Source organism: Nelumbo lutea, chromosome 1, assembly GCF_056320005.1.
Source record: "Nelumbo lutea isolate HS-2025 chromosome 1, American lotus-T2T, whole genome shotgun sequence".
Taxonomy (NCBI): Eukaryota; Viridiplantae; Streptophyta; class Magnoliopsida; order Proteales; family Nelumbonaceae; genus Nelumbo; species Nelumbo lutea.
Genome location: NC_142684.1, coordinates 75534131 through 75553398, shown reverse-complemented (window position 1 = coordinate 75553398; position 19268 = coordinate 75534131).

The following is a 19268-nucleotide window of genomic DNA, read 5'->3' as shown; positions in this document are numbered from 1 at the left end:
CAGCATCATATTAGCGTTGTCAGTGGTAACCGTACAAAAAGCCTTTTCCGAAAATCCTTCCTCACCGCACTATCAAGAAAGCGATCAAGATGCCGAAGAACCAGCCCGAACAATCAACAAGCTGATCCTCATTGAGGGAGTCTTGCCACCACAGTCCTCCGCATCAAGAAATTCCACAACCTCCAGTTGTGGTTGATCATGAGCAGTTTTGAGCAATGCAAGAAAAGGTCGACAAGATCTTCGAAATGATGCAGAACCTAGGATCCGTGGCACCGCCAAGCAACACCGTCCCCCCTTATGCACCGACGCGCACGAAGGATGATCCTCGTCTTGAGGACCCCAAAGTGCGCCGAGTAGACAAGGGCATAGTGCAGTCCAACCACGAAAAGCAAGATACAACAAGAAGGTCGGCCCCCTCGGCCTGCTCTCATAGCAGGACGCACCAAACCACGCAGATCCCTACCAAGGAAAGGCTCGGCAGATGAATGTCACCTTACGTGGTCTTTGTCGCCGAGTCTAGCTCTGTGAAAGACCGTGCCACGTGCCCCAAGAAGGAAAGGGCAATGCACACCGCGGTCCCGGACCAAAGGGATGATGAAATTCGGGAACTCCGACAATGCTTAATAGTGCTAGAGCGCAGCCAGAGAAACATGGGGCCGATTGTAGATCATCCCACACCACCGACCATGCCCACGACCAAGGAACCACCCTTCACCCAGGAAATTGTGGACGAGGCACCTCCCACAGGATGGCGGGCACCTCAGCTTGACAAGTTTGATGGAAACACTGATCCCACTGACCATATCAAGGCATTGAAGGTTCAGTTGATGTTGCACGAATCCTCCGAGGGCTTGATGTGCAAAACCTTAGTGGCCACCCTCGCAGGTCCAGCCCTAACCTGGTATTCCTCCCTGCCTCCACGCTCAATAGCATCGTGGGAGTAGTTGGAAACCCAGCTCTGTGCTCAGTTCACAGCGAGTCAAAAGCATTAGAAGACCTCGGCCAGCCTCATGGAGGTGTGACAGAGGAAAAATGAGTCCCTCAGGGACTACCTAGCAAGATTCAACAAGGAAGCACTACAGGTTAGGAACTTGAACCAGTCTATGGCTGTCATCGCTATTCAACACGGCCTCCACCCATCTCCAAGAACCCTACGCAAAACTTGGTTGTGCTGATGAGCCATGTGCAGAAATATATCAGTGCAGAAGAAGTGCAGACACAACTACGAGATGAGGAAGAGAGGTCCGACAAGATGAGAGATACTGAGGAGCGAAAGTAAAAAAGATTAGATCGAGACCATAAGAGGCAAGACTGCCGACCCGACCACAGACCACGGACACCCCTACCGAGCTATCGAAACTTCACGCCACTCAATATGTCGCAGTCTGAAGTCTTGATGCAAATCCGCGATTGCAACTACGTTCGTTGGCCCAAGAAGATGAAAACGCAAAGCAATAAAAGGAATCGTGACAAGTATTGCGAGTTCCACAGAGATAATGGCCACAACACGGAGAACTGCTTCGACTTTCGCAACCACATTAAAGACCTAATCAGGCGTGGATAACTCGGCGGGTTCATCAAGAGCAGGAAGCTAACATAGGAGGAACAGCGCACAGAGGATGCTCGACCACTGCCTTGAACTCCCCCTGCTGGTGTGATCCATGTCATATCAAGTGGAATCGCCGCAAAAGGGGAGAGTAGCTCGGGGCGCAAGAAGTATGTGCGATTGTGCGAAATCAACAATCAGGGCACAAGAAGAAGCGTGGCCAATCCATCACATTCATCGATGATGACCTCCGAGGGGTTCACACCCCGCATGATGATGCCTTGGTAATCACAACCGAGGTGGCCAACTTCGAGATAAGGCAGATCTTGGTTGACATAGGTAGCTCCGCCGATGTACTCTTCCAGGATGCATTTAAGAAGCTCGACATCGACAAAGAGCACCTCACCCCCGTCAACACTCCCTTAATGGGCTTCTCTGGGGAGTCCCTCCTGCCTACTAGAAGAATAACCCTCCCCCTACTGATTGGAGATAATGACATTACTGCGACGACCATGGTAGACTTCATTGTGGTTCATTACCCCTCTTCGTACAATGCCATCCTCGGTAGGCCGACCCTTAATGCTCTACAGGCTACGATCTTCACATTCTATCTCACCATGAAATTCACCATCGAATATGGCATAGGGATAGCATGTGGAGAACAAAAAACTACACGTCAGTGGTACTTGCTCTCCTGCCAAGGGCCACACCTAGCCACAAAAACATTGATGGCAAAAGCTTATGACCTAAGGGACGAGGTGAGAGCACAGTGCGGCCAACCTGTCGAAGACCTCATCCAGGTGCCGCTCAACGAAGAAGACCCCGAAAGGACAGTCTAGGTCGGTTTTCTCCTTGGCGACCGCATCCCGGAAGAGCTTGTACAGCTATTAAAGGACGACGCCGACGTATTCGCCTAGTCGACAACAGATATGTTGGGGATCGACCCCGAAGTCATCACACACCGCTTGAACGCCGACCCCCGCTACCGACCTATCAAGCAGAGGAAAAGGAGCTTCGCAACAGAACGGTAGCAAGTGATTGCATACAAAGTACAAAAGTTACTCGACATCGGCTTCATTCAGGAGGTCAAGTACCCCGACTGGCTGGCCAACGTGGTAATGGTAAAGAAATCCAATGGAAAGTGGAGGATATGCATCAAGTTCACTGACCTAAACAAAGCCTGCCTCAAAGACAACTTTCCTCTACCAAGGATCGGCCAACTTGTCGATGCAATGGCGGGCCACGAACTCCTGAGCTTTATGGATGCCTTCTCAGTGGCTTATATTGTTACAAGGTCACGCCCTTCGGCCTCAAGAACGCTGACGCCACTTACTAATGGCTGGTGAATGAGGTGTTCAAAGATCAGCTCGGCCGAAACGTAGAGGCATACATCGATGACATGGTAATAAAGAGCAACAAGGCCGAGCAGCACCTTGCCAACCTAAAGGAAGCCTTCAGCACCCTCAAGAAGTATAAGATGAAACTGAACCCGACCAAATGTGCTTTCGGGGTCGGCTCGGGTAAATTCATGGGGTTCATGGTGACACAAAGGGGGATTAAGGAAAATCCAGAGAAAATACAAGCCATCCTCGACATGCAATCGCCCCGAACCCACAAAGAAGTGAAGCGAATCACCGGTAGAATAGCCGCCCTTAGCAGGTTCATGTCCAAATCCGCGGACCGGTGTCTGCCCTTCTTCAAAGCCATCAAGCGACCGAAGGACTTCCAATGGACCGAGGAATGTGAACGGTCCTTTCAAGAACTGCAGTAGTACCTAAGATCGCCGCCTCTCCTCACCAAGCTGAGCCTAGGGGATGAGTTATTACTCTACCTCTTGGCCGGAGATGAGGTCATTAGCTCGGTACTGGTCAAGGAGGAAGACCAAGTATAGAGGCTGATCTACTACACCAGCAAAGTCCTTAGTGGCGCGGAAACCCGATACTCCAACTTGGAGAAAATGGCTCTAACTTTGGTCACCTCGACCAGAAAGCTCAGGCTATACTTTCAAGCCCACAGTATTCGAGTGCTCACCGACCAGCCGCTTAAGCAAGTCCTCCAAAGGCCAGAAGCATCTAGCTGCTTGATCAAATGGAGCGTGGAGCTAAACGAGTTCGACATTGAATACACACCCCAACCCACGATCAAAGCTCAGTCCCTAGCCGACTTCATTATTGAATGCACATTCACCATCGAGGATCCTCCCTACCACCGCAAGTATGGACCCTGCATGTAGATGGCTCATCAAACCAGCAAGGCAGCGAAGCCGGCCTTATTCTCCTCAGCCCAAATGACACGGTGTTAGAGCATGCCCTCATGTTCGAGTTTAAAGCATCCAACAACGAAGCTGAGTATGAGGCCTTGATCATCGGGCAACGCCTCACCCTAGACCTAGGAACTCAGAGAGTAGAAGCATTCAGTGATTCTCAACTGGTAGTCAACCAGATCCATGGACAATTTGAGACAAGAATGCCCACGATGGCAAGTTACCTATAGAAGGTGTAGGAGTTCATCCACCGACTTGAGCACTTCAACATCTAGTAGATTCCTCGAGCCAAGAATATACGAGCCGATGCGCAATCCAAGTTAGCCAGCTCTCCAAGAACCGATCTTGGTAGGACAGAACAGTTTGACACTCTGGCCTAGCCGAGCATCGCACAGATAGCTCTCCTCATCCTCTTAGTAAAACATGACCCATCCTGGATGGACCCCATAGCACAGTACCTTTGAGAAGGCACACTTCTAGAAGATTGGACAGAAGCGAAGAAGTTTCAGCACAGATCAGCCTGGTATTGCCTTATTCAGGGTCAGCTCTACCGCCGCTCACACACTCTCCCCTACTTGAAATGTCTCTCCCCATCGGAAGTAGACTACGTCCCTAGGGAGATCCACGAAGGTATCTGTGGAGACCATCCCGACACATGCACACCAGCGCACAAGGCACTCGGGCAAGGCTATTTCTGGCCGACGATGAAACAAGATGCAGCTCAATTAGTTCGAAGATGCGACAGTTGTCAACGACACTCCAATCTCCATCACTAGCCTGCAGTTCCCCTGAAGCCAATCACTAGCCCATGATCGTTCACGCAATGGGGGATGGACATCCTCGGCTCCTTCCCCACTGCGATTGCTCAGAAAAAGTTCCTCCTAGTGGCGGTGGACTACTTCACCAAATGGGTGGAAGCCAAAGCTTTGGCACGCATTACTACGCATAATGCCCAAAACTTTTTCTAGCAAAGTATTGTTTGTCAATTCGGTATTCCACGCATCCTCATCACAAATAATGGGACACAGTTCACCGACTTGAAGTTTGAGGTCCTCTGCTCCGACCTGAAGATCAACCATCGGACCAAGGCTATACACTGACCCCAGAGCAATTGGCAAACCGAGGTGACCAACCGAACCTTGTTGCACGGCCTGAAGACTCAGCTAGACCAGGCCAAGGGGAGGTGGGTTGAGGAACTACTGAGCATACTCTAGGCATACAGGACTACTCCGTGGACAGCCATCGGTGAGACGCCCTTCAACCTGACCTACAGAGCTGAAGCTATGGTACCCGTAGAGATTGGCTCTCCAACCCTCCGAACCAAGCTCTTCGATGAAGACCAGAACGACGAGGACCTTCACGCAGAGTTAGACCCGATCGAGGAAGCCCAGGACCGAGCATATGTTAGGATGGTAGCACAGTAGTAGAGGATGGTGAAGTACTACCACACTAAAGTCAGAAGACGCGAGTTCAAGACAAGTGACCTCGTCCTCCGCAAAGTCATAGTGCTCGCGCCTAGAGAAGGAAAGCTCAGACCAAACTGGGAAGGGCCCGTATAGGGTCACGAAGGTTCTTGGTCCGGGCACCTACAGGCTCGAAGACCTAGACGGCCGACCAATATTGAGGAGTTGGAACACAGGAAACCTTCGAATGTACTATCAATGATTCAGTATTAATAAAGAGCACCTTGTTCAAGCAAACTGTTGAGCGCTCGACACACCACATGCGTGCACACCACACAGAACACACACGCCATTACACGACCGGGCTACACGACTGAGCTTCACGACCGCACTACACGACCGAGCTACACGACCGCACTACACGACCACGCATGTGTAGCTCAGTATAACCCATTGACTCGGTTGACTTCCAAACGTCCTAAGCCCACAACGCACAGCTCGGCAGCGTATTGCCACCTACCTAACTCAGCTGACCTCCGAACAGCCTGAGCTCACAACGCATAGCTCGGCAGTGCATCACCGACCTACCTGACTCTGCTGACCTTCGAATGGCCTAAGCCTAAAGCGGAGAAGAATGCCCCTGCTCCTCACGGCCTGAGGATGGTCAACCAAATTCCGCTCGCCTACCGACTAAGTCAGCCAGAGCTAGCCGAGCAATGGCTATCCCTTAAAGGGCCCCAAAGGCTCCCGAGACCAGAAACTGAGCATCCCAAAGACAAGAGCTCAGAATGCATTGCCAATTCACTAGTCGGAGGCTAAAGATCTCGGCCAAACCAAACCTCGGCTAAGGCAAGGCCGAGGAAACAAAGATAAAATATATAAGTTGCACACAAGTTTGGAACAAGAAAATTTCATTAAATTAAAGCAACTAGTACATTAGGCGAAAGCTCGGCATACCGAGCCATTACAAAAGCAACAAAAAGAAAAAGAAGGGACCCATGGTAGTTCAATCCGCAGAAGGGAAGTTGGTGGCCTCGTCATCCCCATCTTCATTGGTGTCACTGCCTCCGCCTTCCTCACCAACAAGCTCATCCGAGGCTGGGGGTGTTTCATCGTCATAGGCTTCCCAAGTCTGCGCAACATTGGCTAGCTTGGGACAGTGATGCAGCGCTCTCCGCAAGAAGACATTAAAACCTGCTTCGGAGGAAGCTGAAGCATACTGATTCATGTCCTACCGAAGTTCCACTGAGTTCTTGTATCGTGCTCTCCAGTGTAGCAGATTGCTCCCCAATCACATGAAGCTCGGCCAATTATGCCTTTAGCTACAAGTACGCAGAATGCTCCTTCTCATACCACCGCCGCAACTCACAAAGGCAATCAACCACAGCAATGGTCGAGTGTGAGTTCTGTGGACACCAGAAGCAATGTTAGCATGAGGAAACACACTTAAAACAATGAAGGCACTTAAGTATGAGTTTACCTGAGCCGCAGCCCGGATGAGCAAGCATTATAATGCACTGCTCCCAATACTCCCGACCTCTTTAGTGATGAAGGCTGTCATTATTCCGTGGAGCAGCTGCTCGTGAACTCCGGGAGTCTCTAGCCTGTCCTGACTATGAACTGTCCAGCGCGACACATGGATGTCTGAGCTGCTCCTCTCCACCTCGACCTGCATAGGGAAAGCGGTTTGGTGAGCTTCCCCGGGTTCCACGACCACCTCGTCCTCATCGTGGTTCCCCCGCCGCCAAGCTCTCTTCTACCGGCACGGTGCCCTCTCAGAAGACCTCGAGGGAGGAACTACCTCGGCTCAGACCTATGGTACTGTGCCAGCCCGGTTCTGCCTCTGGTGATTTTCCTTCATGCAGCGTACGATCTCCTCTTCAGTCGCCATTTCTACACCTGCATCACGGAAGCACGACAGTAAGTATAAGAACAAAGAAGTAAAGAAAGTACAAAAAGATAAAGCAACGAAAAGGACAGACCGACCACCCTACGCATCAGCCCACCAAGCATCAGCATCTCTGAGCATGTATACACAGTTACGTCTATCTCATGGATCATGCTTAGAGCCGACCTTTTCTCCCAAGTAAGTGCCCACCATTGTGGTTGGGGCACTCTCGTTCTTAGCTCTTGTAGCACAGCCGGGAAGGGGAGGCCCCCAGGATAGTGGAAAAAGAAGAAAGTCTCCTACCAATGCTTCATAGAGGAAGCAACCACAACTAGTACTTTGACATTCTTCCTAGTCGAGAAATAGTAATAACCCTACTGGTGAGGTTTGAGCTAAAGAATGAAGCTCACCATACCCAGGGTCAACTCGATATCACGGACGGCACAGTAGGACAGAAGGCCGACCAAAAATCAAAAGGACTTCGGCATCAACTACACTGGCAATACTTGAAACCATGAAAGTACCTCGGAAACCCCTTCGTTCAAAGGGAACCTCAGCCCGGCTTCCAGATGTGTTCTCGTACACACAAAGTTCATTGAGCCGAGCATCGGTGGCCATCTCACTGGGCTGCGGGCAGCTCATTCGGAAGTCCTCGGAGATGTCATACATAGCTCGGATTCGAGCCATATCCTCGAGGTCCAATGCACAAGGTGTGTGATCCCAAACCAGCGACTAGCCCGGAAACGGAAGCTCAGCTTCTGCACTAGAGGGACCAACCTCGGCCCTCTCAACCTCGGCATCCTCGAAAACCCCAACCTCGGACTCACAATCGGATCCACTAGAACTAGAAATGCTAGAAGTGGAAGAAGAATGGGAAGATGAGGAAGACATCTTACCGAGCTTAAAGCTGAGGAATAAAAATAAAGCATCGAGCAATGTTGACAACACCCCGTCGAGCTATCCCAGCAACTCTTCTCGCAAATGGCAAAGGGGAAATGCCCCTCCACCCCTTCTTATAGCCTATAGGAATGCAAATCGATGCCAAATCTATGGTAGAGATCAAGTGCCGCCCTAACAAAGGCTCGGGAAGACCAGCCAACGTGATTGTCACTACACGCGCAAAGCCTCATAAATCGAAGCGACGACCTTGACAAGCAATGACCAGGGCATTAATTTCTTTGGTCTACCCTGCGACATCGGTCCAACCACCAGTGCAGGTGCTGGAGGTTTGCCCAGGCCCACTGGGTCAACCAACTCCCTTGATTTCCTCAGGACGCCCAACAGCAACGGAGGCCTCGCTCTGTCCCAGCCGAACATCCCACTCTTCGACTTCGGAACTAGGGGAGTGATGCTTGGATCTTGGAATTTCAAGTACAAGTTCCTTAGCCCAAGAGCATACCCTCAACCTCCAAGCTCGGCAGACCACAACCGAGCATCACGATAGCTCGGCACCTACAAAGCCCCCAACTTTGGAGTTTGGTAGACCACAACCGAGCATCATAATAACTCGGCACTGACGAGACCCTCAGCTTCAAAGATCGGCAAGCCACAGCCGAGCATCGCAACAGCCTCAGCTTAGACATGATGTGTCATACCAAAGCTCGGCACATCATGGTTGAGCATCACAACGGCCTCAACTCCGAAATTCGGACCCAACTCCAAAGCTCGACGCACCATGGCCAAGCATCACCATTGCACAGAAGCTCAACTTCCACTTGGAATCAGAGCCATTCCTCGGCTCCACCAGGAGGACAGACCTGGAAGCTCAGTTCGACACCTCAGCTCTCTACTGAGCTACACAACTGCACAACACTTCGCACCAGGCACTCCCCTTCCTTGGCTACAGAACTGGGGGAGTGGTGTTTGAATTCTGAAGTTAGAGCTCTTAGAGTTCTGCAGTCGATGATGGGAAGATTCCTCGGCCACTTTCCATATTGCTCGGTTCTCAAAATTGCGACAGGTGTCGAGGAACACCAAAGGGCCAGACGCCCATTCAAACATCAACTTGAAGTTCTTTAGCCAAAGAACGAATTGAACTACTCCATTCCTCAACTTCAGAACTAGGGGAGTGGTGTTCGGGTCATGGCTGAGCTGGCCCTATGAGATACGTGGTCACCCAATTATTGCCCGAACACGTCATCCTAGCTTGGGCACGTCGGCCTAGCTCGGCCACGTCAACATAGCTCGACCAAGCTACGCTATTATGGTGCCTCTCCATCTCCTTTCAGCCACGTTGACTACACATCACGTGGATGAGCACAACTACAGATAAAGCGGAATAACGAAGACAACTCTGCTGGAGAATGGTACTCTATCTCGAATACCTTAGTAGCTAACCTCATCCCGACAATCACGGAAGTGTAATCCGACCACGACATGGATCTTCGGCTATAAAAAGGTACTCTATGCTCAAGGTAAGGGATCCTAACTTCTGAGACCTACTTTGCTACTTAGCTCGGACCAGCATCCTTATAGCTTGGCCCGACCACCTACCACCTCCTACTGACTTGAGCATCGGAGCACCTACCCAGGGATAACTCCTCGGGCCTTTGACTTCTGCTTCCTTAATCATAGGTCATGAAGCGCGGCTTCGTCCTTGTAGCTCGGCTCCGCCCTACCAGCAAGGACTATCTGGTTGCTCTCTTCAGTTCGTGCACCACCTCGGATTGAGCAGCATCAAATTTTATCAATAGTAATTTTTCTTTGAATCTCAATGTAAAACTTGCCTAGAGTAGAATTATACACTCGTTTACAATATAAAACATCACATCTATTTAATTGTGCATGTACACATCACGTGCTCTTACATTGAATCTTACCCATGCGTCCATCATCCAACACCCTGATTTTTACATTTCAATTCTACCATTCCTTGATTTCATATTTCCAATCCTACCCCCTCTTAAAATGATATATATATATATATATATATATATATATATATATATATATATATATATATATATATATATATATATATATTTGTATCTGTACCATTTATAAAAATAAGGATGGTGACAATGTTCCATCAAAAGCTTGATTTTTTATTTTCCATTTTTACCCTTTATCATGTTTTTTATTTTAAATCTAGATTTTTACTTTCCATTTTAACCCTTTATAATTTTTTTATTTTAAAGCTTGATTTTCACTTTCCATTTTAACCCTTTGTTATGTTTTTTTTTTTTCAATTTTATAATTAATGGTTAACACTTGTAATTGGATAAAACAAATAAAATAACAGTAAGACTACTGTGGAACCTATTCCTTACCTTATATGATCTTCTCCCGATGTACATACTTAATGAACCTCTTCATTGATTAGAACCAACACGTGTCAAGTATCGGATGGTTTGCCCAAACCATGAATTTGAATTGAAGGGAAGAATGAATTTTTTTCAACCTCTCTTTTCATCAGGGAACAATCAAATGATTAAATGAAACTTTTTTTCTCCCTTTTTTTTTTTTTTCAATTATCTCTCTTAATGTAAGAAGTTGTATTGGATCAGGAAATGCTCTTAGGTTCATTATATTTATTCATTTTAGGTGTTTTCTCTCGATGATCATCGGGCCAATCCAGTAATCCGACACCCTACCAACGTAATATCGTAGGGATTGTACTTGGTAGGGCCATATGGGTTTGGAATGCATTTTGTTGGCAGGAGATCTAGATTCTTCTATATAAATCGAATGAATGTTCCATTCGAATCTAAATATAAATGAATCAGGATTAACCTATATCCTAATGCTAAATAACGACCCCACCATTAATGAGCAGAACGGCAAGAGGCAAAAGGCCAAATGTAATCATTCACACATGAAGCGAAGACATAAATCCTAAAACCCAATTCTCTGCTTTAAACCCTTCTCTGCATAGTGTATATCTTATCCACTCCCCCTACTTTACAATAGGAAGGAGGAAGCAGAAATAGCATTTCTCTTATCCTATGCACCTTTTTCCTCAAAATGAAGAAAACAATATAAATTACAGAAAAAACAAAGAATTACGCAAACAAAATTACAAAAATATAGAAAATTATAAAAATTTCTATGCCATACTAAAAAATGAGAATGTTGTCTGTACCATTTATAAAAATGAGAATGGTGACAATGTTTCATGAAAAAGCCTGATTTTCACTTTTCATTTTTACCCTTTTTTAGTTTTCTAGTTTTATTTAATTAACAGTTAACACTTGTAATTGGATAAAGCAAATAAAATAATAATAGTTTTTTATTTTTCCAATTTTATTTAGTTAACTGTTCACGCTTGTAACAAATAAAATAATAATAAAACCGCTATGGAACCTACTCCTCTTTCTTCCCTTAGGCCTTATCCAATCTTCTCCCCAAAAAGGTTGCAATCGGATCAGATTTTGATTGGATGTAGCAAAATCCGCATCTGATTCGAACATTAAGAACCTACATTCAAATTTGATCCAAAATTCGATTGGATTTAGAGACAAATATTTGAATTTGAATCCTAACAAACTCATATCAGATTCGGATTTAATCCTCCACTTTAAATTCTCTAAAATACCATTAAAATTAAAAAATTATTTATTTTTCAACTTTTATATATAATAAATTAATATAAATATAACATACTAAATTTATTATATATAAATTTATATATAATAATATTTAAAATATATTTTTTATAAACTTTAATATAATTATAGAGAATTTATATATTAAAATTAATAAATATTATAATATAATCATATTCAAATTTTAATCAAATCATATTGGGTCAAATCCAAATTCAATCTGATTATTAATTGGATGTAGATTGTAACATCTCAATCTATTCCGATTACATAAATACGTAATCTGAATCCAAGATAATTAGATTGGATGTCAAATTGGGCCTCGGATTTTCGGGTATCATTGACAGGCCTACTTCCATTAGGCCTACCTAACGAACATCTTCATTGATTAGAGCCAACACGTGTCAAGTATCGGATGGTTTGCCCAAAACCCACGAATTCAAATTGAAGGGAGGAGTGGATTTTTTTGACTTCTCTGTTTTCATTATCTAACAATCAATTAGATGATTAAATGAAGCCTTTTTTGGTTTTCTCCCTATTTTTTTCCCATTTCCCCTCTATTTCAATTGTCTCCATTAACATAATAAGTTGTATTGGATTGGGAAATGCTTCTAGGTTCATTATATTGATTTGTTTTAGGGTGTTTTTTCTCGACGATCATCAAGCCGGTCCAATAATCTAACACCCTACCAACATAATACCGTTGGGGTTTGGTACTTGGTAGGGTCGTAAGGGTTTGGAATGCATTTTTTTGGCAGGAGATCCAGACTCTTATACAAAAATCATATGGATATTCAATTCAAATCCGAATATAAATGAATCAAGATCAACCTATATCCAAACGCTAGCCGTTAGATATGCAAAGAATGGCCTCACCATTGACAAGCAGAACGGCATGAGGCAAAAGGCCAAATATTATCATTCACACATGAAGTGAATAAATAAATTCAAAAACCCCAGTTCTCTCCTTTAAACCCCTCTATGTATAGTGTATATCTTATCCATTCCCCCTACTTCACAATAAGAAAGAGGAAATAGAAATGGTGTCTCTTTATCCTATGCACTTTTCTCCTCAAAATAAAGAAAACAATATAAATTACAAAACAAAAAAAAAAATACAAAGAAATACACAAAAGCATTTACAAAAAAAATAGAAAATCATAAAAGTTTTTATACCATGCTAAAAAAATGAGAATGTGAAATACACAAAAAATTTACAAAAAAATATAGAAAATCATAAAAATTTCTATACCATGTATGTCTTATATACTAAAAAAATGAGAATGTTGCAATTGGTTTGATCAAAACACCCTGATTTTACTTTCCAACTTTACCCTCAACTTTATATTTTGTTCCATTATATATATTATCACTACAAAATAATTATGAAAAACATAAAATGAAGAAAACTTTATAAATTACAAAAAACAAAGAAATACATTGAAAATTTACAAAAAATGTAGAAAATCATAGAAACTTATATATCATACTGAAAATGAGAATGGTACAATTGGTTTTGTCAAAACACTCTAATTTTACTTTCCAACTTTACCCTCAACTTTCTAATTTTCCCATTATATATATGTTATTGCAAAATAATTATGAAAAAACACATAAAATGAAGAAAATAATATAAACTATAAAAAACAAAGAAATATAGAGAAAATTTACAAAAATAAAGAGAAAATCATAAAAATTGAAGAAAATAACATAAATTACAAATCTATACCCGATATATAAAAGCATAGTCAAACATCACCATCAATATCAAATATCATGGGCATCGCACGAGCCATTCCACTAGTAATATATAAAAATCTCTTGATATTTTTAATTTTGTTATATTTTATGCATAAAGGAGCAAATTTCACAAATAATACATAAAATTATCATTGTTAAAAAAACATATTTTATCAAAATCTAAACAATTTAGCATTATAGTTTCAATTTTATCAAGATTATGGTGTTGTTTGGCAAGTATTTTTTGAAAGATCTTCCAATAGACCTGACAACCAAAAGATGATGTAAGCTTTTGCACTAAGATCTTAGCAGCCCGAAAACCGTTTGGTTAAGGCATGTCTTCCCATATGTCTTTCCGCACGAAGATGCGATGAAAAGGTCAAAAAGATCGATTTGGAGCTTCCCAAAAATAGCCCAAAATAGGCTCCGTGCATCTTTTCAGATAGATATCCTTTGGTGACTAGATCTTTTCCCAATCAAACAGAAAAAGACCAAAAGACAAGCTACCGGGCTTCTAAACAGTCGACAGCCCGCATGGAAAGACGTGCCAAACATATTATCAATCATCAAAATAAAATTCTCAATTGTTATTTTTCTCCCCATTAATAATAGGAATGAGATTGATAGTCTAACTATTTGATACATCCTGTCCTGAACCAGACCCGACCCATTGACAGTGGTAAATTCATATCCATTTTAAGCAGTGGGCTGGAAGCAATGTTCAAATTATCAATATGATACACCCCGTATCAAGCGTATTATATCATATCTTTTGGTCTCGGTACACCTATTTACAGGTATTTCAGGATCCTCATTTATTTCAATCAAAAAATCTTCAAAAATCAAATTAAAAAAAAAAAGCTAAAAAATTAAGCGGTGATTTTTTTGTACCGATACACCCTTATTGATACTTTGAACCTTATTTGGAAGTGGATATTGGATAATCAGTCGGGTCTGTTTAAATGTATTATATTTGGTTATGTGAGGGGTATCCATTTGGTAAGATTATAAATTTCAATACTTGTCAATTTTTGGTAGTAGGTAATAAGTATATTGTCGTAATTAAACGTTTGTTTATTCAAAATCGGATAATGAATAGAGGAAAAATAGATAAATTGTTGGTCCACACCCCACAAAATTCCCTTTATAGTGTCTATCTTTCCAACTCAACAAATCAATTCAGGCGCAGAGATATTCTAAATCATAGATAATTACATCAAATCCTATTTGCATTAGGCATCTCTGATACCGATGCTTGATCTCAAAGATCAATAGGAATGGCAACGGAGTGAGCAGCGACTACATTCCCGTCCCAACTCCCAATTTTGAAATTAATTTCCATCTTTGTCCCCAATCCTATCAGAGATAAAATTTGTCCTCCATCCCTGATCTTCGACAGGGATGGGTTTTCCATGGGACCTGAATCCCGAATTTATTTTAGATAATAATATTTTTTTAAAATAAATTTATTTAAAATAAATAAAAAGTTTAAATTATAAATAATATTTTAAATATATTTTGATATATAAATAATATATGTTTAATATAAATAACATTTAAATAAATAAATATATATAATCGGGGTTGGGGCAGAACAAAGACCTCAATCCCTACCCTCGCCCCCGAACCTGATCGGGGATTCTTATTAATCCCCGTCTCCGTCCCTACCCCGCCAAAACAATCCCTATCCCCGACCCCATCCAATCGGGGAAGTCGGGTCCCCGTCTCCCTGTTTTGTTGCAGTGCAATTTTATTTGCCCTAGTACAAATGTATGAGAGTGCAAATGAAAAGAATGCAAAATTTAGTTTAATTTTGTTTTGGATTTTGCTTTATTCTACTTTGGGTCTTATTTTACTTCATTTTTATTGCAATCAAACAAAGTAAGGTGAAATTTGAAACAAAAATAAACCAAAACTTGTATTCAAATAATTTGCATTACCATAATTTTGCATCAGTGCAAATGAATTTGCTTTGCAACCAAACACAGCCTCAAAGACTTTAGGTAAAAGTAAAAATGGTTCATTGAAATGGTTGAACCATTGGCATTTAAGTAGAAAAAAAAAATACTTTGGCACCATCCCTCATGTGATCCCAAAATTGAGCATATATTTAAGGACCCATTTGGTTCGTGGGATTAGAGGTTTGGAATCGGAATCAGAATCCAACTATTTGGTTAAGCAGAATAAGATTCTCATTCTCATTTCTGGTGGAATGGCATTCCATCCCTCTCCTTTGGAAATAAAATCCCATTCTAAATGATTCTAATTTCGATTTTAATTCTTGATGATGCACGATCTGGAAGCTCCTAGCTAGAAGGTTGCCAGGACGTTGCTCACGTGGCGAGCTGGATCAAACTACAAAACAGGGATCAGAGAGGCCGGGGTGGATGACCCGGTGAGGTTGCTCCAATGCTTAGTATTCTGGTTGTGATTGCGAGCTAAAATGGTTAGTATTCTGACCGATGTGGATGACCCTAGAGGGGTTGATGCCCTTATAAAGTTGAGTTGTTGTAGGTCTCACAAAACGGTTCCGGGATCTTCGGCCTAAGTAGATGAGATTCATTTCTGCTTTAGGTGGGGAGTAATATATCAGTCAATAAAGTCTATCATTACCGCTCGATTCGGGCGGGGAAAGGAAAAATCCTGCCGTTACGCAGCGTAATCCCAGGAGGTTCAAAGTTCGTGAGAAGATTCTGAAGTCGATTACGTGTCACTTCGATTCTTGGGACCCGAACTGGCTTAGATGCCGATCTGCCTCCTTACCGAGATGACTCTATGCCGAGGTGGCCTTATACCGAGGTGACCGAACACCCGAGCTCTAAAAACTACTGATTAGGCTCTTCTTGCTGAATTGTTATCCTATTAGCAGATCGCATCCACGTGACCTTTATTTACTAGGTCGTGCCAAATTACCTCTCATCAATTAACCCCCACTCCTCGTGCCAGAGGTCCTAACCCAGCGCGAGGAGTTCATGACATGACCAGGTGAATTTGGCACGAAGTCTAGTTTTAACCAAACAAATTATGGAAATAGACCATTTTAATTCCAACTATAAATCAAAATGATCCTTAGTTTTTTCTTTTTTTTTTTTCATTACTCATAGGAGATTAAGCTGATAATACAAAGTGGATTATTAATGGTTGTAGAGAATTAGTGGGTGGTGGTGAAGGGATGAGAGATCCATCATATGGATGGCCGAACCCTGTAGGAAGGTTGGGCAAAATTTCAAAAATTTATCTCTCTCCCATCTGGGAATCGCATTCCCTATTTTAGAAAACTGCATTTTCAATGATCAATCTTGAACCAAACCGGACCACATCTGAAATCAAAAGGGAGGAGAGGGATATACTTGATACGAAGTAGTAGTAACTTCCAATGATGGTGTTCATGCCCAAGGAGAAATCCAAAAACTACTTCCATTGAAAATGACACAGTGTGAGATGAAGCAGGACCAGCAGGACGACTCTTCGGCAACAACCGAATTCTTCAGCAAGAATGGGGCAGAGGGTTGGTGAGCACGACTTCAAATTGCCTCTTCTGCCAAGAAGCAATATCAAGAACAATTCTTGATCACTTCCACAAGTGAAAATCAAACTGGGTAGGGTGGCAATAACAGGGGAGAACTCTGCAGATTGTTGTAATGTCTTATTAACCCAAACATTGATTTACACATCAGCCACATGGGTTCAGCCCAGCCTTTGTTACAAGGCCTGGCCAAATTCACTGTAGAAGACGGTGAACCCCTAAGTCCATCACCATAGGCTCTTAATGGGCCCAACATTTACACTAAATGGTCCTTGGGTCTAGCCAGCTTATGAAAATCCAAGGATTGTGGGCAGATGTAAGATTAGCCTATTAGGTATTACCCTCAATGGTCTTACACTTAACCTCTCAGCCCATAATGATCAAACACTACCCGACAAGAGAGGACCTCTCCATCGGCTGCGAGGAACAGTGCTGCACTCTCTACTCGCATGGATCCCGGGAATTAAAATCTTTTGCAAACATTTTGAAACCTTAATATATATATATATATATATATATATATATATATATATATATATATATATATATTTTATTTATTTATTTATTTATTTATTTATTTATATAAATATATTTTGCAAAAAACAAATTTCAACGGTTGAAATCAACTGCCGGCAGTTTAAATTTCCATCAGAGAGAGTGCATCCTCGATCATTCACTTTGTCCAACAAAATGGTTGATCCTGTCATTATGATCACCCACTCAGATGAATTCTTGGACTGTCCCAACATACCCAAGTTTTGACCCCTTCTAAGGATCTCATTAATTGGCATATCAAAGACAACCCAATCCGACACCTAGTGTAGTACCATAATCGAGTCTAGGGGTCAGGTGTAACATTTCAGTTTTGCCCATCTATCTCTAAGGTTCAGGGCAATACTGAAATTTTGGTCTGGTTCAGGGTTTCAAGAAAAACCCACATTGCATGTATCTCAAATCTCACCCTGACAGTTAAGACAAGTCATCCCAACCAACTTGACAGTACATCGGTGTTAGCCTTAGCAGGATAAATCTCCCCAGATCTATCCAACGGCTGTGAAGATTCTTAACTAATACGAGTCTCATATGCGTCCAATTTAAGGGTATTACACAAAAGTACACTATAATAACATGAATCAAATATATACTTTATTCATTTATAATAAATATCATAATATACATCATGATGATTGGAGCTAAAGACATACACTATCCAACAAGTAGGTCTTTAATTCACCCATGACCCAACCAAACCCAATCCAATGCACCTCATTTGCACCTATATAGAGTAAACGGTGAATGGGCCTGGGTCTTATGACTTGCTTAAAACCGACTTCAACATGAAGAGATTGGGACCAACCCATTTAGGTTGAGGGTGGTGGGTGATAGAATGGAGATCTGATCCATGCATTAATTACAGTGTTCTTAACCTTATAAGAGCATTTTTAAATTTTGTTTTTCAAATGTTGGATGCTTTATTGGGGCATGGTTTAACTAACATTAGCCAGTAAAAAACAATAAAGATCAGCACTCCAAAAGCTTATTTGGTCACAACTTCGAGCCTGAAAAAACTCTATAAAGAAACAATTGGAATTTAAATGGCAAAGAAAAACGATACGTGGCCATATTTGCTTCCAAAGAAAAGTGCAGATAAAAGTGACAAAAACTTCTTTTTTTGTCTGATGACTGATATGATGGTTTGTCCAATTGCTTGTGGGAGAAATGTTGTGATTGGAACTTTACTTTTTAAGGCAACAAACGATTTAAACTTTTAATTTTCTTCATAAAATAGGCCTAAAAATGTATCCCTTATCTCATCTATTTCCTTCAGGGTTCAGGCTTTTTCCCCTTCTTGAAGAGTGAATTTAAAACTACAAGTCAACACTATAAGAACTCTATGTATAAAGCAAGATTTTTAAAACCGAATAGGTGGTCTGGTTATTAGGTCCAACGATTTAATTATTCGAACCGAACAGTCTGTATATTCTGACAAAAAATAAAAAAAAATTAAAAGAAACAAACGAAAAATGGTTAAAACTGTTTCAATTGGTTAATCACCCGAGTCAGCAATTTGTTGATCAAAACCAACGATTTTTGGAAAAAAATCCGATTTTGAAGAAAAACTGGAACCAGTCCGGTCTGATTTTAAAAACCATGGTACAAAAGTACAAAATTAATCGATACCACACATGTATCTGTGGATCAATTGGATTCTAATTGTTTCTTCAAAAGAAATGATAGAAAGGGTTCTAATTGTTTAACATGGTTGGTTATGTCTAAGGATCAAAATCATGGTCTTTCTAACATTGTCTGCATTAGGGAATTTCAATATTAAGAAATAAGAAAGACATAATACGAAGC